This window comes from Tamandua tetradactyla, chromosome 3 (genome assembly GCF_023851605.1).
Source record: "Tamandua tetradactyla isolate mTamTet1 chromosome 3, mTamTet1.pri, whole genome shotgun sequence".
Lineage (NCBI taxonomy): Eukaryota > Metazoa > Chordata > Mammalia > Pilosa > Myrmecophagidae > Tamandua > Tamandua tetradactyla.
The window spans coordinates 53,773,039-53,795,422 of record NC_135329.1 but is presented as its reverse complement, the minus strand read 5'-3'; the positions used below and the strand labels follow the sequence as shown (position 1 = coordinate 53,795,422).

At 39.5% G+C, this 22,384-nt stretch overlaps 1 long non-coding RNA gene across 1 annotated transcript; it reads left to right on the top strand.

Annotated features, from left to right (window-relative positions):
* The first annotated feature begins 946 nt into the window (after positions 1-946).
* On the top strand, positions 947-13,128 carry LOC143676079 (uncharacterized). The gene is made up of 4 exons (XR_013171801.1): positions 947-1,036; positions 1,176-1,464; positions 10,992-11,050; positions 12,786-13,128. It is a non-coding gene; the product is annotated as an uncharacterized LOC143676079 (long non-coding RNA).
* Positions 13,129-22,384: the final 9,256 nt, after the last annotated feature.

Here is a 22,384-nt window from a genome sequence, read left to right as displayed (position 1 = left end):
GACAGCAGATCCAGGGATGCCACATGCACAGGAACGGGGAGTACATAAGGATGTTGTGAGGCCTGTTATCTCTGCATGACCAGATGGCATTGAGGACCTGCAGTCCTCTGTCCCCCTAACAGCTCAACCTCTTGTACTAGGTAGGTGCCCTGGAACTTTGGCATATCCCAACAGAAAGAGGGATAGTAGTGGGGACATTTCTAAACTTGCTGAGATTAAGTATCTATCACCCTGACAACATTGGGACATAAAATAAAAATTAAGTTGTGTTATAGAAAACTAAGTAAAATTACATTTTCTTCACCCCTGTATTTATAGACTGGAGATCGTACAGTGTGGTGTTTACCTTTGACCTCCACATCTCTTTTCTCCTTCATTATTAGATGCACCTAAGTTGGAACTTTCTATACCTTCCTAGTAAAATTTCTTTTGTTATTATCCTCTTTATTCTGGCTGATGGTTTTTCTTTAAAGTATATTATTTTTATCTGATAATATTATAGTTACTCCAGTTTTGTTGGTAGCATTTTCTTGGTAAATCCCCAAACCAAGCATGAATTTTGCTTTAGCTAATTTGAATTTGGATTTATTTGGGGCAGAAAGTTTATTTTTAGTTACTAATTTCTTAAGGTCACCATACTCCCAGCAGGGTCATCTCAGCTCCAAGGCAGGCTCCTGTGGACGTGAGTATGAAGCTTAATTCTTGCTAACCCATACACTGAGGGTATAGTCTTTTGGGATCCCAGCTTTATGGAAGGAAGTTCTCCTATTGGACCCTCCAATTATTTTGGAACTGAGAATTTTCATAAAGGCCATGAAAATGAAAGTTCACCAGATTTGCTCTTCAGGCTAAAGTGATTTCATTGCCACTCTTGCTTCTCTGGTTTATGACTTTTGCTTAGATTTTACCCTGTATTTCCTCATGATGTCATAAAGGTGTTTATGAACTTAAAAAATGTATCCTGGATTTTTGGTTATTTTCAGTGTTCAGATGACACTCTTTGACTGCCACATAACTGGAAACAGAATTCCTCCAGGTAAATTTTCTAAGCAAAGAAATTACCAATAATGCTGAAATTTCATACATCAGCAGTAAAAAGTGAAGAAGATATTCTCCACATATGCACAGAACCGGTTTAACTAATGTACTGCAAATATCCACTTTGACATTGGCAGGATGGGCCCTGGGATTCTGAAGATCCATCATGTTCATTTTAATTCACTTCATGTGCATTAAAAAAAAGTGAGACTCTTCCACATTTATTGGATGCATGTTACCGAACAATTTCAACAATTGATTTGCATTATACAGTGGAGACAATAAAATTGAAAATAAATTGAAGCCACTTAAACAACTGTTTTGTGGAACAAATCTGTGAGATTTGAATATTTATGATGGTAAATCAGATTACATTGCTGAGCAGTCTTTTTTTAATCTGTCGCCAATGATGCAAAGCTCTCAGAGGTAAGTTATCAAGTTTTTGTAGTGTAAGTTGATCAAATATAAATAAGCTAATCACATTTTCATGGTTATGAAATAGTTCATTAAATGGGAGAAACAGTGAAAACCGCCTTCTTTTCTAGAAACATATGGTTTAGCAACGTAGATGGATGAAAGTTGTGTCAGAGTTCAACATTTAAATTAAATAAAATCTCCAAAAGTTAAGAAGTGATAGCAGATTTCATATAGCAGGTGATGAAGCTTTGCATTGATTTTTTTAAACTATTAAAACTGAAAACTAAGTTTACTGCATCATAACTGTCCCAAAAGGGTTTATTGTGCTCATTAATTTATTACTATCCTCTTTGCTGTCAAAGTTTTAGAAACAGGTTTCGTCTTCGGGATTTTTCCTCACAAATACAAGCTGTGACATTTGGGACAATACGTAAGTTTTAAATCAGAGAATATACGAAAAAAACCAGAATGTTTTAAATTCTCTTTTTGCCTTGGACTATTGCCATTTCCATTTTGAAGTGGATTCTGCATTGAAAGAATAAGAATTAAGGATTGGAGCTGAGTGGAAGTTGAGGAAATAGAAACCTAGTGAAGTTACATAATTTCCCTTGGTCTTTTAGCTGGTAAGTAGTGGATAACTTTCCTCTTCCCACAAATGGCAATGTCACAACTTCTTTGGTCTCCTGCAACCTCTGAAACCCCTATCCTTCCCTTCTCCTCAGTGGCTTAAAACAATACACATTTATAATCTTATACTTCTGAAAGCTGTCTCATTCCTCCTGGAAGCTGCAAGGGAGACTCTATTTCCTTGCCTTTTCTAGCTTCTAGAGGCTACCCTCATTCCTGACCCGTGGTCTCTGCCTCCACCTTCAAAGTAGCAATGAAGCATCTTCTCTCCTTTCTGACCTCTGCTTCTTTCCTCAGTTCTTCTCCCTCTGCCTCTAACTGTGGGAATTTCTTCTTAGAAGGATGGTTGTGCTTACAGTGGGCCCACAAAACTAAGTGAGGATAATCTCCCCATCTCAAAGGTCATGCCCTTAGTTACAGCTGCAAAGTCCCTTTAGGTTCCAGGGATTAGGATGCGGACATCTTTGAGGGACCTTGGTAAGAGGGATGAAGATCTTTCCACACTCCTCCCTCCCCGGGTTCACCTCTGAATGCTGGAGTACCTTGATTGGGTTCTGGGTCCATTTTCTTCTCCTTGCATACTCTCTGAGAAGATCTCACTGAGGTCCATGATTTTGTTGCTTTCCATGAGCTGGTGACTCCCAAATAAATTATCCCAGTCCTGACCTCACCCCCGAGCTACAGGTTTGTATCTGTATCTGATCTGTCTACACTGTCCATACAACTATTCCATTTGGATATTTCATAATACCCCAAACCTAAAATATACACAAAAGTTCCTGATTTCTCTCTCCCCAGCCTTCCTCTCTCAGTTAAGGGTGCCACCAGATCAAAACTTTAGAACTCAAAACTCTAGGAATCATTCTAGCTTATTATTCTTTATTTTACCCACTCTTTCACATCCGATCTATTAGCAAAATTGTCCCACTGCCATTGCTTTATTTCAATCTTGCCATCTCTGGCCTGGACTCATTAAGTAGCCTCCTAAATAGTCTCCTCACATCATTTTCCCCCACTATAGTCTGCTTTCCACCTCATCTTTTTTTTCTCCCAGAAATAAAAAATTACGTGTTTGTGAAGTCTTCTATTTACCTCTATTTTATCCTGTTTTTCTCCCTCATCCCACTTCCGAGAGGAAACCATTATCCTGAAATTGTGCCTCCTTTTTGATGTGCTTTTGTGCTTACAATCCATCTATGCATTCATATGAAGTGGATAGTATTGCGTGATGTGTTTTTATACTTTACATAAGTGTTTTTTTTACATTCCATGTGTCTGTCACAATGTTTTTTTTTTAGAATTATATTTGAAATGTTTCCATATTGATATACATAGTCATAGTTTATTCATTTCAATAGCTGCATGTGGCATATCGATACTGCAATGAATAGAACAAAATTGTTAGTCATTTTCCTCTTGGTAGATATTAACTAGCAAAATTTTGCTAGTAACACACTATAGCAATGAACATCTATGTGCATGTCTTTTTGCAAATAAAATAAATTTTGCTGTAAAAAAGTTTAAAATTTCAATGCAGCTAAGCCTATCAATCTTTCCCTAAAATATTCATATTTTTGGAATTGGCTTATGAAATTTCTTCCCAATACAATAAAGACATTCTCTTATAATTTCTTCTAAAATTTTGCTTTTTAAATTTAAGTCTTTAATTGTTCTGGAATGTGTGTGTGCGTGTGTGTGTGTGTGTGTGTGTGTTTGGCTTTTCAATCGTCCCATCCCTGTTGAATGGGTATTCTAAACTTTACCTACTGAATTTGAACGCCACCTCTGTAGAATACCAAGTTTCTAAAAGAGATGGTAGAACAGTACTTAAGGAACACTGGTCTGGAGGCACAGCTTTGGTTCAAAATCTGGCCTCATTACTACTAGGTATGTAACCTTGGGCGACTTACACAACCTCTCTGTGTCTCTGCCTTCCTTTCCCTCTTGTGTGAAAAAGAAATATTAGTTACTCCCTTATGAGGATCAAATGAGCAATTCTATATTTTAATTCTTTCACATAGAAACTAGAATATAATAAATACCCAGTGACTGTTAGCTATCATAATTAAGTCATTATTAATTTATTTTATGTGTGAGTCTGTTTCTGGGCTCTGTACTTTGTACCAGGGTTTTTTTTTTAATCAACACCTGTGCATTATAACAAACTCTGCAGCTTTATAGTAGAGTTGATATCTGAGAGGGCAAATCCCATTATCTTCCACCTTATCAGGCTCTGAGAAAAGCAATATGAGGATTTTGACTGCGGTAGTCTTGAATTTATAGGTTGATTTTTTTGAGAATTAACATAGATGATTGAGTCTCTTCATGTGTAAATATGATGCACTGCTCTCCTTATTTTGGTCTTCTTGTCTTTTAGTAGTTTTCAATAATGTTCCTCATAAATGTTTTACACTTTTGTTGTTCTGCAGAAGTTTTTTTTTTTTTATTTAATTAAAATTTTTTTTTCTGGTACTGATTTTTTAAATCGGTTTTGTATTCTAGCAACAACCTCACATCTAATAATTTATTCATAGTGTATTAGTCAGGGTGTCAGGGTTCTCCAAAGAAACAAAACCCATATTAAGAGATAAGTACAGGAATTGGCTAATGCAACCAAAGGGATTGGTTAAGTCTGGATTCCAAAGAACAGCTCTCATTTGGAAACTCAACGACAGTGATGTTGAATTCCCAGGAGAAGCTGGTTTGAAGCAGAGATAGAAATCTTTCTTTCTGACTGTTGAAATCCTCAGTTTTCACTTTAAGGCTTCCAATTTATTGAGGTAGGTAAATCTTGTTACTGAGGGTACTCTCCTTTGTTGATTGTAGATATAATCACTGTAGATGCAATCATCCAACTAAAGATTGAAATCCATCTACAAAATACTCTCACAGTAACAATCAGGCCAGGGCTCACTTGACCAAACAACTGGACACCATCGTCTAACCAAGCTAATGCATGAACTTAACCACCACACTGACAATATTTTTCTAACACTTTTGTCTGTTCCTTTCCACTCATTATATTTCTTTTTAAATGTATCTGTACCGTAGTAATAATCATTAAAATGTATAGAAGGCTTTAGAAGTGCTAGACATTTTTCTTAGCACTTTGCATATGTTAACTTTTTTCCTTTTCATGAAAATAAAATGTGTTTAATAATACTATTATTTCTATTGTATTGATAGGAAATTAAAGTAGGGGGGATTTAAATCTTGCACAAAAGAACATAACTAGTAAGGAGAGCCATGCTTGAAACCCTGATGTTTGGGTCTATCATCAACGATTTTAATGCCTCTGACAGGCTGAACAAAAACGGCAGTGGTTGCAGGGACTTTTGCCATGTTACTGATGTTAATGAGAATGATATTTGCTGTAAGATTGGATAAATACCATTTATGTGGTGTCATGGTCAGGTTCATGTGTCAACTTGGCCAGGTGGTAGTGTCTGGTTGCCTGGTTGGTCAAACACTAGCCTGTCTGCTGTTATGAAGACATTTCATGGACTTATATCATGATTATTTTGACTGCACCCACAGCTGACTGTGTTTAATCAGCTAAGGGGAGTGTGTTCTGCAATGAGTGACACTTAATCTAATTACTGGAAGGATTTTAAAGAGGATTGAGAAGAGGCAGTCACTCTTCCTGCTTCAACTGTCGAGCTTCTCCTGCGGGATTCATGCAGACCATTCAATGGAGTCACCAGCTCCACAGCTCTATGGATTTTGGACTCTTCCATTTGCATGGTTGCCCAGCCAGCCTCTCCTCAGAGTTCGTTGAGGACCAGAGTTGCCAGCTTGTGGCCTGCCCTAAAGACCTTGGACCCTTACATTCTCATGGTTACATGAGACACTTTTATACATTTTATATCTATGGATATCTCCTGTTGATTCTGTTTCTCTAGAGAACCCTAGCTAATACATGTGACTAAGGAATTTCTCATATATTGCTATGAGTTTTTATTTTTTACTTAATCTTATAATTTTTCTCGGCCTATTCTGCTAATCTTATGACTTTTCCCCTTAAATTTGTTAATGTGATGAATTACACTGTGAGATTTTCTCATTTGAACCATATTTGCATACCTAGTATAAACCCTGATAGGTCAGAGTAGAAATCAATTTATTATTAACTCTAAGTATCCTTAATTTATCTTGGTTTTTGAAACATACTTCCAAGATTTTTGCTTTTGCTTTCTTTTTTTTTTCTTTTCTTTAGCAGAGTCCCTGAGAAGCTGTTGTCTAAGTAAATTTAGATTCAATTTATATTGATATTGTATTTTATAATTACAAAATGGAATAAAGGAAAAAGAGTGTTTCTTACAATGTTTAAAGATTTGCTTAATTCCAATGGCTGTGGATAACTTAGAAACTATAAAAGGAATTTTCTTTGTTAGAGTGTTGTTATAGTGTTTATAGTGTCATAATGTTACTTATTTCAAGTTATAAAATATGTTTATCATATGAGATTGATATTCATATCAGCCTTATCCTAATTATCTTTTTAAATATTTCTTATTTATTATTTCTACTCTTTTCTTCCCCAAATCCTGTTAGATGTAGATTAAGAGTCTCTCAATCTGTATTCCATGTTGTTTGACAGCTCTTTCATGTATGCTTTTAATTTTTAATCTCTTTGTGCCATGTTCTAGAGAATTTCTTGGCAATTGCATTTCACATTAGCAATTCTCTCTCAACTGTGTCTCATCTAAAATACACTCCATTTACTGAGATTTAAAATAAAATGTCCATGTCAAACATTTCATTTCATAAACCTGTTGTCTAATTTTGTGCAATCATTTTTTGTTTATTTTTTCTTATGGACAGAATATTCCCCTCTAGATCTTGGTGGCTCTTAAACGTACTAGTGTTAAAGTCATTTCACAGTGCTTGTTTTGATTTGATTTGGAGGGGATCTACCCTTGGACTTTAGATTTCATTGGCTTTTTTAGCGCTAGTATCTATAACCATCGTTGGTGTAAACTAGGTGTTCAAAAGTAATTATTGGATATATGACAAACATTACTGTATGTTCTAGTTTGCTAGCTGCCAGAATGCAACACACCAGAGATGGATTGGCTTTTAATAAAAGGGGATTTATTTTGTTGGTTCTTCAGAGGAAAGGCAGCTAACTTTCCACTGAGGTTCTTTCTTACGTGGAAGGCACAGGATGGTCTCTGCTGGTCTTCTCTCCAGGCCCCTGGGTTCCAACAACTTTCCCCGGGGTGACTTCTTTCTACATCTCCAAAGGCCTGGGCTGAGCTGCGAGTGCTGAGATGAGAAATGCCGAGCTACTTAGCTATGCTACATTGCGATCTCTCATTTAAGCACCAGCCAATTAAGTCAAATGTCACTCATTGCAGCAGACATGCCTCCTAGCCAACTGCAGATGTAATTAGCAACAGATGAGGTTCAGGTACCATTGGCTTATGTCCGCAGCAACAAGACTAGGTATGCTCACCTGGCCAAGTTGACAACTGAATCTAACTAACACACTGCGGGATTCTGGAACCTCTGCTCTTTCCCCGGCAAGTGTGCAGGCTCAATAAACACTTCTGAAATGAAAATTTTTTGTGTACATAAAAGTAGTATATAAAAATTGCATTCTTTTCCATCTTGTTAGAAAATGAAAACCTACCACTAAAATTTTCAAAGAATATCTCTTCTCACCCCTTGGTGAACATTTTTATCATTCTGCTAAGCGTATTATAGAACTCAAATTAAACAGATGTTAGAATCCAGTGGGAAGAGGAGAAGTCCCAGTGGAGATTGAAGGTCATTCGGATAAGAAAGAAGGAATAAGTTTAAAAGGAATATTTGGAAGAAAATGATATTGAGTGTGGATTAGAAAATTTAGCCTAGTATCATGTAGGAGGAGGCAGAGGAAAAGAAGTTTGGAAAAGAGAAGCTGACTGAGAAGCCATGGCTTGGCTCTGAGCTGGGCACTGTGTAATGTGCTAAATAATACCAAGACCCAGCAAAGAAACCACAAAACACAAAAACTTAGCTACTTGCTTCAGAATCATGTGCTCCTGGGAGTTGAACCTGTATACACATTAGCCTAGCCTTCTCATCAATTTTAACAGGCTACTCATCAATATGTGCTTTAAGACCTCAGCCGCCCTGTCCATATCAATCCAAAGGTATTATGTCCTAAACTCTACTCAATTCCCAACCAGTTTCCTACTTGCAAGACTTGCCTTAAAATCATCTAAACCTAGCCATAAATCAACCTCATAAATTATCTCCCTTTGGCATTTTCTTAGATGCTGCTAACACTAGCAAGATGTCCTCTCTTGAATAAAAGTTTTACTGGTAGGGTGGGCCACAGTGGCTCAGTTGCAGAGTTCTCGCCTGCCATGCCAGAGACCCAGGTTTGATTCGCGGTATCTGCCCATGCAAAAACAAAAACAAAAACAAAAACATAGTACCAAAAAAGTGCAAAATATCTCATTAAAAATTGTTATACTAATCACATATTGAAAAGACATTAAAAAAAAAGTTTTACTGGTGGTCTTTTGGAGGTTAACAGCAGATAATGTCTCTTTAACCCTTCTTTCCCTTCTGTCTCTCCCTGTTCTCACTAGTTTTTTTCTTTATAGAAATTGTACATGGACTCTCATTTGTAGATCCGGATCATATAATAATGTGCTGAAAGGTTTGATTGCTGGACAATATTGGTTGGAGAGCCCCTTAAGGCACAGCGCAAGGAGATTTGCAGTTTGGAGTTAGACTATCTGGATTGGAGGCATCTCTCTGCCCATAACAACTGTATGTAACCAAGTATCACCTCCAACCCTCAGCATTCTTGTTTGTAAAAAGAGGATGACAGAATTGCCATCCAGCCCAATATGCAGCATGGTTGCTGGGCTTAAACGAAATGAGTGCGCATGAAAGCCTTTTGAGACTCACTTTCCAAATGTGAGATGTCACCCTCATCTCAAATGCAGCCAAGACTAGGGAGGAAAGGCAAGCAGCCTGGTGGCTGAGGATCAGGAAGTCTGATATGATATTTTCCCACCTAGGTTCTTAGGTGACTTCTCACCACGATTCTCCTTTTGTCTGCAAAGTTCAGCTCCCAAATAGGCATGGTGCTAGGCTACATGACTTCGTTCATTTTCAGAAAGGGTCCTGAGATAGAAATCCTGGCCAGACTGCGATTGCTTTTCTGGTTGGATTCAGATGCCGTGAGCTGCAATGATCGGTTTTCCACACTCTGTGATTATCTTCCCTCCCCCAGCCCCTACCCCGTTGTTGGCTTTTTTTCTCCTTCTAAAGTGCATTTGCCTGTGTGCATGTGGCAGAGGTGTTCTCCAAAGGTCAGTAGAAATGCTTTTGAGCTGCCTTTGCCTGGGGGTCCCAGACACTCGTCCTGGGCCTGATTTCCATCATTTTGACAAAGTCCCGCTCTGATCTGGCAGCTGAGATTCTTACAAAGGGGCTCAGTTGCATTAATTTCCATGTTCTGGTACTGTTTGTTCAAAAAGAAAAAAAAATAGAAAAGAAGCTCACTTTCAAGTTGAAAATTATGATGCGGCACAGAGTCCAGAGATACTTGGCTTAGCAATCAGCTCCCTTTTTGTTTTGATGTACATAAAACCCCAGATTCTTTTTCCTCCCACCCTTTCTTGCTTTTTATTTTCCAATGGTTGGGATAATATTCCAAGAAGCCCGCTGTGATGGAGTGTTCTCCAGGACCTAAAGAATACCTGCTACCTTGTGAGCTTTCTCCTAATTGTTTTTATTATGATTAATGTCATTACAGTATTAATGTGTTTTAATGAGGACATTTGTCTTCTTGCTGTTTGTGTACGTCATAAATCTGAAGGGGAAAAATACTGAAACATAAGGGCGTGTGTCTTTACAAGTGTATTTGGAGGCAAACCAAATGGCGCATTTCTTTTCAGATGCTTTCTGCTTCGCTTTCTGATCTCGAGTCCAGGGCTTTCAGAACATAAATATAATAAAAATAGAATGGCTCCTTTTTAGAAAGGCTTACTAATGTGGCTCTTTCAAGGGACTGGTTTTACCTGTACAAAAACCATCTCCTAGACCTGGAAGTATCGGCTCATTAGTCATTAAGGAATTTACTCCTTGGCACTAAGGACTGATGCAATGCAGTTTTAATTAAAGGGAAAGCTGGAAGTTGATGTTAATTTAATGGTGCAGTCAACTTTCAATTATCCACGATGCTGAAAGGGGGAATGGCACGGATAATCCAAAGTAATGAATAGTCTAGATTACGTTATGCTTTTCCCCCTAAATTCATTAGGATTACTGCTCTGACTATTAAATATTAAAATGATCATAGAAGTCAATTTGGGGGAAGGCTGGGCTTTAGCATGAAGCAGAGAAGTAATTGTGTGTGCTTTTACCATGTTAGCTTTTTAAAATTCACGGCTACCTGTGAGGTGAGTATTAATAGCCATAGTTTACAGTTGAGGAAACAGACGCAGGGTTAAAAGGAGTTCACGAAAGACATCTATCAGAAATTAAAGAACAAGAGGTTCTATGTTTTTCAGTCCAACCCATGTGTCTAGCAGATGAAAAAAGAAAAATGTTGTTTTAATTTGTACCCAAACTTAAACGTCTTCTACCCTTAAGAGAATAGTATAAATTCTCTTCTGAGTGTATGCCATTTTATTTTTTTGACTTTTTTTTATTATGAAGTGTAACATAAACAAAAATGCAATAAATTTCAAAGTACCTTTTAACAGATAGTTTAGAGCAAATTTCAAAGTATGGTATGGGTTACAGTTCCACCATTTCAAGTGTTTCCTTCTAGCTGCTCTAAGGCCCTGGAGACTAAAAAATAAATCAATATAATGATTCAGTAGTCATACTCATTTGTTAAATCCCATATTCTCTGATACAACTCCTCCTTTGCCTTTGATCTTTCTCCTACTCTTTAGGGATGTTTGGACAATGGCCATTCTAACTTCGTGTTGGAAAAGGATGTCGACATTATGAGGTGAGAGGATGCAACTGGTTGATGTTCTGATGCTGTTTTATTTTTAAGTAAAACTCTTGCTTGGCATGAAAGTCTTAGCTTGGAAGAAAATGGTGAAACAGAGTTAAACATGCACTACTTGTCCTGTGAAATGGGTAACTGAGGGTGCGAGAGGTGGCTGATAGGGTAAGGGGCAGAGAGGCCTAGCAATAAGGCAGCAGATTGAGGGTATCAAGTGGAGGTGAGGATGTATTTTTTATTACAGAGTTGATAGAAATTTTGAGAAGAGCATCTAAAAAGTCAACATTTATATTACTGGAGGGGAATTTCCCTAATGTAACAAACCTCCTTTACTCCAAACCTTCAGCAAAGGGTGCCGTGCACAGATACCTGCTGTTAGCAGGGATTTGGTGATCAAATCAGCTACCCTGATTTGCTTCCAGGCAGAAGAAAGAGGATCCCCCTGGGAGGGTGGGTGAGATGAAGTGTGGACATGAGTTACCTGTGAGAATATGAGTGACTGAGAATGAGAGCGGGCATTGAGCCTCTCCTTAGGCACGTAATAGTGAGATAGAATTAACTTTATGTAAATCTTAAAGGACAGGGTGAGTTAGTTCAGCTGATATGTGGTTTATATATTATATCTTACAAACATCCCATTAAAATAACTGAATACCAGCTCACTTTTCAGACAGCTAATTTAGAGTTATATAGACCCCCCCTTTAATGCACCCTAAAATCTTGCCACTCAATGGGTGTTTTCTGGACCAGAATCTCAGACTTAGTGAACTCAAATCTTTCTGTAAACAGATCCCCAGAATATCCCTAGATAGTTCATAGTCACATGAAATTCTGCAAAGTGCTTTCTTAGAACACATCAGTATTGGGGGAAAAATGAGAAGAAAGATGAGGAGAAGGTTGGAATGAGGGTCAGTATAGGGGGGACATTGAATTGTGTTTTTAAAATATTTGCCAGGTATCATCATCTTCAGGAGCCAGGCATAATTCAGAGCTGACAGTAGAATGTGCAACCCATGGATCTAGTTAAACACAGAACTTTGAAGCTTGCAGTAGGCTGAGTGACTGGCGTTACCCTTTCTTCTTCTCACAATTGAGATCTTTGCTTCCAGACTTTTAAGCCCATGCCCCTCACTCTGATCTAGTCTCCTTTTGGAATCCCTCTCCCCCCATGCTCCTCTCTAGAAGCTCAACCTTCAGGGGTAAATGTTTATTCTCGCTGCTCTTTCTTGTCCTCACTCCTGCTTCCCAAGTGTGCTTGTGGTGGTTACGTTGATCATATAGCCCCTGGGTCTCCATACTGAGTGAAGTCCAAGAGGAAGGAATGCTATCCTGAGACATTTGAATCAGAATAATGGGAGCTTGGCGTTGCCTCAAGACTGGCTTGACCTGTGCCCATTGGGGAGAGAGGGAGTGCGTTTCCCTCAAAGTAGCACAGTAGGTGGAAGTACCTCTGGGTGCATGGGAGAAGGTTGTGGGCATCTGTGTATGTGTTATGTTGTATTGTATTTCCCAGTTAAATGATAGGAAGCAGGTGAATAAGTTTTGGGGAACCTGCTCAGCTCACTATTCGTTATTTATTGGTGGGAAGGTTCCTGACACGTGGGGCTGGGGCTGGGCAGGCAACGGTGGATTTGTTGTCTGTATATATATATATATATATACACATAATATACATATATTTACATATATATACATATATATGTAAATATATATAACGCTCTTCCTCTGATTACAGCTGATTCAACCTGACCTTATCTGGGGCAATCAGAGACCCCTCTTGGGAGAGCTGAGACTTAGAATAAAGAGGCACTTGGGGAATGGTTGCCGCTGAATCACATTACTCTGATGATGCAACTTCTGTGAATCAACTGGAGCAGAACTATAGCTGAAAAAATAGTATCAGAATCTCCACATTCTCTGAGTGAGCCGGCCTCCTATATTTTTCGTTTGTGAACTCGCTGCAGAAGGTAACAATAACAGACCCTAGATGAGGCATCCAGACTTGGCCCTCCTAGAACCTATCATCTGGTGAAGAAGATAGAAGAAATCAAACGATCGCTGAAATAAATGTAAAATGAAAGCTGTGATAAGTGTTATGAAAGGAAGGGGCATAGTGCTATGAAATACTACAATAAGAGTAAACAGGAACTTCTTAGATGTGCAAGCAGGGGGGAGAAGGGGAGAAGGGGAACATCACGTGCAATTCCCCTTATCAGAAGAGTGTAAGAGCTGAGAGAGCAGAAAGTAGACTGGTGTGGTGTGGCTGGATCCAGAAAGTGTCTGGGAGTGGGAGGAAGGCGGATGGAGGAGGAGCAATGGGCTGAGGCCATATGAAAGGTTTTTTATTTTATTTGCAAAGAAGAATGAGCCGCCACTGCAGTAATTTAAGCAGAGGATAGTGGTTAGTGATGACCTAGCAGGATTTGCCCCCCATAGCTAGTGAGGATTAGGAAGACATAAGTAGCCAAATATATAGGGTGATTTTTGCTATTTGGAGGGAAAGATTTATGTAGGGGGCAAATCACACACCCTTTATTATTCAGGGCAGACTGTATAGTAACTAAAATGGGGTCCTCGCCTGGGATGTTGATTGTTTTTAAACACCCTTAGAATGGGATTTCATGTTCTTTTATTTTTTGTCTTTCCTTTTTCTATCTTTCTGGCTGTGAGGTTCTAGTTCAATCTGCATCTGTTTGACATTAGGGCTGTATTTGGGTGGGCAGGGAAGGAGGTTCTCTGAGCTTGGCATCTGCTAACTAGCTGGACCAAAGGGTGTGATAGGAGTGGCCACCCACTGTTCTGGAGTGGTCAGCCTGTGGCCAGAGGGATGGTGGGATATGACGGGGCTTCTGAGGGGCCCTTGCTTCAAAGCTCTGGCTGCCTTTTCGAGGTGGTGGGAGCAAGCAGAAGGCTGGTTTTCTTGACCTATTTCTCTTAGGACAAGAAAGAGGCAGGGCTGGCTATCTAGTATGGAAAGGACTGTCATGGTTGAGTCTTGAGAAAATTCTTAAAAAAGAAATTAAAGATTTTTTTTAAACATTCAGGTTTATTAATGTTGTTGCGGAGATTAGAGAGCAAGAAGAGAATTTCCAAGTTTCTGTTGTTTGTATTGATTAAGTTTAGCGTTGGCAGTGTGACAGTGGACTGATACCTGATAGAAATGTTTCAGAAGATCATAAAGTTGAGGAATTTTAAATAACTGCTTGATGCAAATGTATGGAGGTGTTATGCTTTAAGGAAGGTGAGCTGCTGGTCATGTTTCTGAGGACAGGACAACAAGAAACAGACTCCAAGTACGGCACCCAAACAGAGAGGTTCTCATGCAGAAGGATGGATGAAGTGAGTCTTGTTCTCCCTCCTCACCTGCTGGAGTCATGCTGCTAAATGCAGGACAAGGGTCACGGACTCCCTAAAGGCCTTCCTTTAGTCAGGGTAGGATTTTATAAAATAGGGTCACTTTGTGATTCTTAACTTTAGCTGCTCATTAAATTTACCTGGGGAATATCATAACCCCTGCTGCCCAAGCCCCTGAGACCAATGATATTAGAATCTCCAAAGCGTAACCCAGGTGGAATTCGATTTTGAATCTCCCTAGGTGATTACAAAATGCATGCAAGGTGAGAACCACAGATGCCACCCACAGCATTGTTCTTAGGATTGGATGATAGAATATTTGTAGAGAACTTCACAGAATGTCTGACGTGTTAAGAAGGCAACTAATAGTCCATGTATAACATTAGGAAGAAGGTCAACGGAGTGCAGGAGGGAGAAGAAGAACGGATGGCTCAGGTGGGCTGGCAGGCTATGCCACAGTAGAGAGGTTTGAAAACACATTCACATGTTAGGTATTGCAAGGAGATTCATATGACTGGAGCACAGCTTTTGGAGAATATCTAGAAAAATGAGGAAGTTGGGCAGAGATTGGGTTATGGGGGCCATAGTATGTCCTACCAAAGAATTTGTGTTTCATCTTGTAACAATTGGAAACTACTGAAAAGGATGCACATGCTCCATGGGACAGATTCTGAATGGGAAGGTCCAGTTGTGTGGCATCTCTTTATATTTGTGCAGTTTCTGTTTTTTGTACGAGGATGTGTCGAGTGTGATCAATGGGATGTATAGCCCTCAGAGTGGAAATCTTCTGTGTCTTGTTCAATGTGCTATCTTCAGGGCCTGGAGCAGAGCCTGCCACTAGTAGGTGTTTGATAAATGGTGTTGACTGGGAGAATCAATGAAAGAATGAAGGAAGGGCTCAACAGAGGCAGAGTGGCATGATGGACAGGCACTGATATAAAAGTGGGCCTCTTCTTCTAGCCCTGCCACTGATTTATCTCTGCCCAATAAATCCTGCTCCCTTTCTGGGTTTCCCTTTATTCTTCAGTGGTGTGTGTGGCCACCTGGCTCTAAAGTTCATGGAGAATTAAATTCTTCTGGCAATCAATCTGAATGCATTAATGACCTTGCTACCGATATTGCATGTCCTGGGTGGAAATTCCCCTTGAACGTTGCTCTAGGAGCCCAGCTCCTGGCCTGCAGAGTGGAGGCAGCTCCCAGAGGCTGCTGGGAGGAAATGGAAGGGCTGATCTGCAACTCTGGCCTGGAGGGGAAAATCAGGACACCTTGGAACCAGGTGCCCATATCCTCAGTGGTTTGAGCAGATTCTCAAAAGGCATTTTAGGATTTGAGGTATGATGGTGGAGAAGAATTTCTGTACCAAGACCTAGCCAGCTAAGAGGCTCATCCCAGTGGAAAGAGCCCTAGCAGCGGGGCCTGGAAGCCTGGATCCTCATCTTAGCCACTGCAACTACCTGGCTTTGTAACTCTGGGCAAGCCATTTAAACAGTTTATATTTTAGTTTCCTTAGTTGTAAAATGAGGGATTTCTGTGAACTCTACAGACCATTTTTGGCTTTAGACTTCCATATAGCTTCAGTGCGCCCTTAGGTTTCTATTATCTTTATCTGAGTGCATTTTTGTCTCTAAAAGATCCAAGCCCTGATAACACCTTGGTGATCCCTGTACTTTCGGCCCACGAAGGAAGCTAAAAGCTGACTCTGCACCTCTGTGTGCTGCTGAGTCTTTTGCACAGAAAGAAGAGAAAGCTGTTTTTTTCCCCCCTTCTTCTTTAACAGATATTTTTAGCTTTTCTAAAAGCTTCTCACTCTGAGCCTTAAAAAGAAATAAGAAACTCTTCCAAAAATGCAAATGCTCTGGCAAGGAGCAGGAGTGGTGTTTTCAATCTTTCCTGAACAATTGTTTTCTCTCCCATTGGCATTTGCAGCGTAAAGGGGGGAAGGCTGAGGGCCAGAGACAGGGAAGTGGTGGGGAACAGGGGAGGTGTCTTTTCCAAAGTGGACTGAGGCTTCTGCCCATGGGAGAGCTTTCCCGGGGGGCCACCAGCCGGGGATATGTGCGGTGGGCTTGCTTTTCTCAATCAGGCATTTGTTCAAATTGGCCCTGAACATTTCTGGGTGGGAAAGTAGGTTGCTGTAAGTGTTTTAGAGTGTCGTGAATCCGGACAGAACCCTGAGATGAGGCGGAGGGTTCTTTCCTCCCATCTGCTCCCCAGCCTCATGCAGTAGGAGCTGACTGTAGTGGGCAGAGAGTGGCAGAGGATGGCTTGGAAGATGAAAAATAAAGCGATGGCACAATGAAACTCCAGGTGGCTTAATGTTTGAAAGTGTCACTTTAATATCTTATATTCCCCAGCTTTATTTTTTTCTTCTTCTTTGAATTCCATCGTGATGCATTAGCTATTTGAGATCTCTTGCTTTCAGCAGTGTCATTTCCTTCCACTCTGTCTGCTCCCATAGCACTGGCTTCACCTCACCAGACAATCCCCATTGAAGAAGAAATGGTGAGTGGTCTATGTGTTTGCTTTCTAGAGGGATGAGGAAAGGGGAAGAAAACTGTTAATGTGTCCACCATTGGGCTAGTGACCTTATATGTATATCAATTCACTAACTCTTTAAACAATCTTGCAGTTATGTCTAATTCATACTTTGGATTCCTTAGCATGTAGTTCATAGGAGAGGCTCACTAACTGTTTGTTCAGATGTCTGAGATAAGCCTTTTCATTTATATCTCTCAGAGCTAATTCAAAGTTTTCTTTAATCCTGAAATAATGATTTGGCTCAAAATCTCATTGCAAGACAACCCAGTTCAGTTCCATCTATGTCAACTTCACAGAATGTATGTGAATGTGGCCTCTTCAAGGGAACGTTTAATATCTTCCATCTTGTAATCATTTTGCAGAAAATAATTCCATCGACACAGTAGTCTGAAAACAAAGGATACCACATCTCTGTCCCTTGCACACGCTCAGTCACACTTCTCAGAATGCTAGTAATAGAGGCAGAAAGCTGCCTGAGTGGAGGGAAAAAGATGCTTGCCTATTATCTTGGCTTCTTTTCTGGTCGTAGCTCAGCTTCCCTGTAACTGAAAGCAGAGAGTGATTCCATTTCTTCAAGTGAGACTTTGAAAGGCAAGATTATATTTGCAAAGTTGTTTCTGCGCATTGTAGATGAAAGGTAGGCATGGATATTCCTTTTACTTACTACACAATAAAGCTAAGGTGTGGATGTAGGTCTGAATTCAAAACAGCCACTAGGACTGGGGAAAGGCAGCTGTTATGAACTGATAGCTGTGACTTGTGTTTTGTATTTGTGGAGTTTTGTTTTAGAAAGCTTAAGGACATACAAATGGTTATCATTATTTGAGACCCAATTATGTTCCAGGCACTATGATAAGTGCTTTAATATGGTTTCATAAGTATATTTCAAAGCAGGTGTATTAGCCTCACTTTCTAGATATAGAATCTTGAACTCAAGGAAATTGAGGAACTTGCTAAGGCATGTCCTTAAATCTTTCTGCATCTTAAGCTATTCCTTTTTTTTTTATTCATTAAAACATACCATGAGATGGCTTGGATTAAACAATGGGGATTTTTTTTGCTCATAATTTTGAAGCTGAAGAATGTTCACATCAAGGAATCATCAAGGTGATGCTTTCTTGCTGAAGACTGACTGCTGGTGATCCTTGGCTCCTCTGTTATATGGCAAGGTACATGGCAGCATCTGCTGGTCTCTCCCTTCTCTTCTAGGTTTCACTGATTTCAGCTTCTTGCTCCTGCGGCTTTCTCTCCCTCTTTCTTACCAGGGATTCCAGTCATAGGATAAAGACGCATTCTGACTGAGGTGGCCCACACCTTAATTGAAGCCATGCCATCAAATGTTCCTACTTCTAATGAGTTCACACCCACAGGAATGGACTGACCTTCAGAACATGTTTTTCTGGTGCACATACAGTTCCAAACCCACCACAGTACTCCAGCATTAATGATGTGGAAACTGAAGTTGAAGGAAGGTTTCATGTTTGTCTAGAATCAAATGGGTACTTGGAAGACAAGGAAATAGATTGATAAGACTTGGTGAACTGGGGTCAGAACAAATGCTTTTGTCCATTAAATTTTACCATAATCATGCAGGATTTTATCTTTGATCTACTGATAAGGGCTTTGGTAGAAGCCCAGACATTTACACAAAATCCAGAAAAGATATACCTTAGAAATGAAAGGTATATTTTAGAATTAAAGGCAAAAACAGAAATAGTCCAGCCCTAACAAAGCTGAAGCACAAGCATTAGCAGGATCAAAGTGACCCCAGGTAATATTACTGCCTGCCAGAGAAAAATCCAACCCTCTTTAAGGGAAGATAGCATAGTTCAGGACTTCTAAATCGTATCAGTCACAATGTGTAGCGCACAATAAAGAATTACTAGATGCAAGAAGAAGCAAGAAAAAGTGACCAGAAATCAAGATTTGGATAAAAACAAAACAAAGCAAAACTGTCCATGGAAGCAGCCCCAAAGACAAATGAATGAAGTAAGCAGATGTGGGTTTTCAAAATAATTATGATTAAATTGTTAAAGAAAATAGGGAAAAATAGGTACAAAATGAATGAAGAGAGGTAATATTCAACAGAGAGTTAGAATCTATAAAAAATAATTCAAATGGGCATTTTAGAGCTGTAAAATACAATATCTAATCTTAAGAATCCATCGGATGGATTTAACAGGAGCTGGTCACAGAAGATATGAAGTTAGTGAACTCAAATACCTCGCAACAGATCATTAGAAAATTTCCAAATTGAAGCACAAATAAATAAATAAATAAATAATGGAGAAAAAAAACGGAACAGGTTATAAGCAATCTAGCTGATATATTTATGATCCAGTGTGGAGACCCTGAATTAACTTCCTTTGAAACATATAGAACACAATGAGGTAGTTTAGCTGGAAAGGGGAAGAAAAAAAGGGATGGGAGCTGGAGGGAAAAGTAGGGTGAATAGACGTTTCTTTTAAGGATGAGAGAAACAGTGGCATGTTTGTAAGCTGACGATAATCACCTAGTAGAGATGGGAAATTGATTATGTTGGAGTTTGGGGTTGTTGTTGGAATGATGTCCTTCTTTTTTTTTTTTTTTACATGGGCAGGCACCGGAAATCGAACCCGGGTCCTCGGGCATGGCAGGCAAGCATTCTTACCTGCTGAGCCACCGTGGCCCACCCTGGAATGATGTCCTTCTATAGGTGAGGACTTGTTAGCTATTTTTGAGTTTTCCATTTTCTTTCCTCCCTGCATTCCATCTGTGAGCCAGTCCTGTTGTTCACTTCTTATTGTGGTCTCTTCCTATTCCATACTGAACTGCGTTCACTCCAAGCCTTCTAACCTCATTAAAGTCAGTAACACATTGTTCCAGGCCCTGGTCACAGATCTGAGCTTTGGAGAGCAGTCCAGTGGTCTAGTCACCTGCGGTGACTTTCTCCTTACTTGACCTTGTTAAACATGGTCTCATTCGCAAGACTGTCACCTATGAGAATAAAGGTCACTTTACTCCTGCTTCTTACTGTCCTCTTCTACTCCACCCATCATTGTCCCCACCATGTCATCAGACTCAGCAAATAGTGTTCAATTGATTCTCCCTACAGTACTGTTTTATCAGCTATTCCACTGTATAGAAAAGATGTCCAAAATAAGAAATGGATCTAGTCTACTTCTGAATATCAAATGTAAATCGAGTCAGCTCTCCCTGGATTATTTTGAGGCACAATGGAGAAAGATGACATACTCAGGCTGGGTGATAATGGAGCCTTTTGTTTCTGATAGAGCATCATCACTGAATTGAGTAACTTTAAGGGGAAATGAGCACTTAGAAGGAAGACAGTTGTAGTCATATGAGGTTTCTTTTTTTTTAATAGAGATAATTCTTCCATAATACTAACCCACTAGCATAGTATTCTAAATATTGATATATCCAGAAAATGGAGAATGGGCTTGGAGGAAAGGGTGCTGGGATGAGAATAATTAACAGAATTAGGATGGATTCATAAATACCCATTAGACATTTATTGAGCAATGACTATGGACTGGACACTCACGTGCATTCCCTCATTTAATCCCTTCTCAGACATGATGAGTGAGATTCTATTATGCTCATCTTACAGGGGGGAACTAGGGCCAGAGAGGGTGAGTAAATTGTTCAAGATCATGAAATTAGTAATAACTTGAATCTAGGGAAATCTAACTCCAAAGTCTGAAGTCATTCTACCACTGAAAGAAATGAACTGGTACTCCCACTGTAATTCACTCTGATCAATTATGCTAATATTAGCTTAGTATCAGGCTTGGCACTTTGGAATTGAAGAAAGCATTAAGCCTCGTCCCTGGCCTCAAGGATCTTGTAATCCAGTTAAGTAAGCTAGGCACACATGATATCGTCAGTAATAATTCAGGCAATTCATCATTAAATGCTACGTATTTGGTACCAGACCATAGGTTCAGAGGCTCACTGAAGCCCTGCAAGTACTGAGGAAAATCTCTGGAGTACAGTTAGGATCTGTACAGGTAAGAGGGCTAAAGGTGGTGGTTGTAAATGGTCAGTAAGCAAGGGTGGGCAAAAAATAGAGCTGGTATTCAGCCGAAGCCCCCCAGATTTGTTCAGTGTCTGCGAGTTGGCTATTTGGAAGGTGTGGGGGGGAAAATGGCAAACTATGATTCTTGGAGCACAGGACAGTGTGTGCTGACAGATTAAAATAGAGGGTGTGCAGGCAAGTGATATTCCTCAGCTTTTAGTTACATAAGAAAATTGAAATTGTAAACTATTCCAAAGGTAAGTCTACTCAATATTGCTATCATTGAAATACTTTAAAGCTGCATTGCCATGCATGTGTGATTGCATCTCAGCCGTGAGAAATTTAGGGAAAATAAATATTTCATTTTCTTTCTTTGATTGTGCAGATTTTTAGCACTTTTGACATTTGTACAATTCTTCTGATTGTGTATCTTTATGAGTAAATAAATTGTGAAGAAAGGATTCCAGTATACATGTAATGGTCTGTATATAAAATATATACTGCATCACTGTGTTAATATATATTTAAAAAGAGAAATCTTAAACTGATGAGATACACAGAGGCCCCCATTTGTTTTTCCCGTACTTCGACAAATCTCTTTGTGTATCTTTGGAGAATATTAGTCTAAGCCTGGATGCTAGGAGAAGGTTTTCCAAAATGACAAACTGGGAAAAGCTATTGTTTGCAACAGTTACATTTGTGCTTGAAAAAGTTGCACAAAATCATGTTTTTGCAATCAAGTGCTAGTAAAGATATAAATTATAAATGTGCTAGTAGAGACATTATATATAAATGGTTCTTTCTGAAGCCCCTCCAAATTTTTTACAATGAGAATTAATCTGTCCTTCCTCTGAACTTCTGTAGCAAGTTTTTGGAAGCTTCTTTCTTTAGGTCATTTTCATTCTATCTTTTATAATGGTTGGCGTGGCAAATTCTTTCACAAAATTGAGAGCTTACTCAAGGAAGAAATGTTTTCATTGACCTTTTCGTCCACTTCTCTTCGTTACAAATCCCTACCTGTCCCCTTCCCAGGCCCCCAAATCATATTTTTGAGAACCTTCTTATTCTCGGTAGATGATGGGTATATACACTTTTATGGCATGTGGGTAAAGCGAGCGTGAAGTGCACACTATATCTGCCTGCCTTGTCCATCATTCTTTCTCCCACAGTTGTTAAAGGAGAACTGAAAGCATTTGCTAGGAAGCGTTCGGGCTCACAGCGTTTTACTTAATTAAGCAGAACTTGGCTAACATCTGGGGTGGAGACACGTTTCTACCACAGAAAATTGCCTTGTTCACTCCAGATTGAGTCATGTCCCCAAGTCTTAGCCAGGCAGTAGATGTCCAAGGGAATTGTGTCCTGGCATCCACCAACCATGAAATGCTCTTTCTGTAAGTGGCAGAGGTTTTGATGCAGAAGCACCT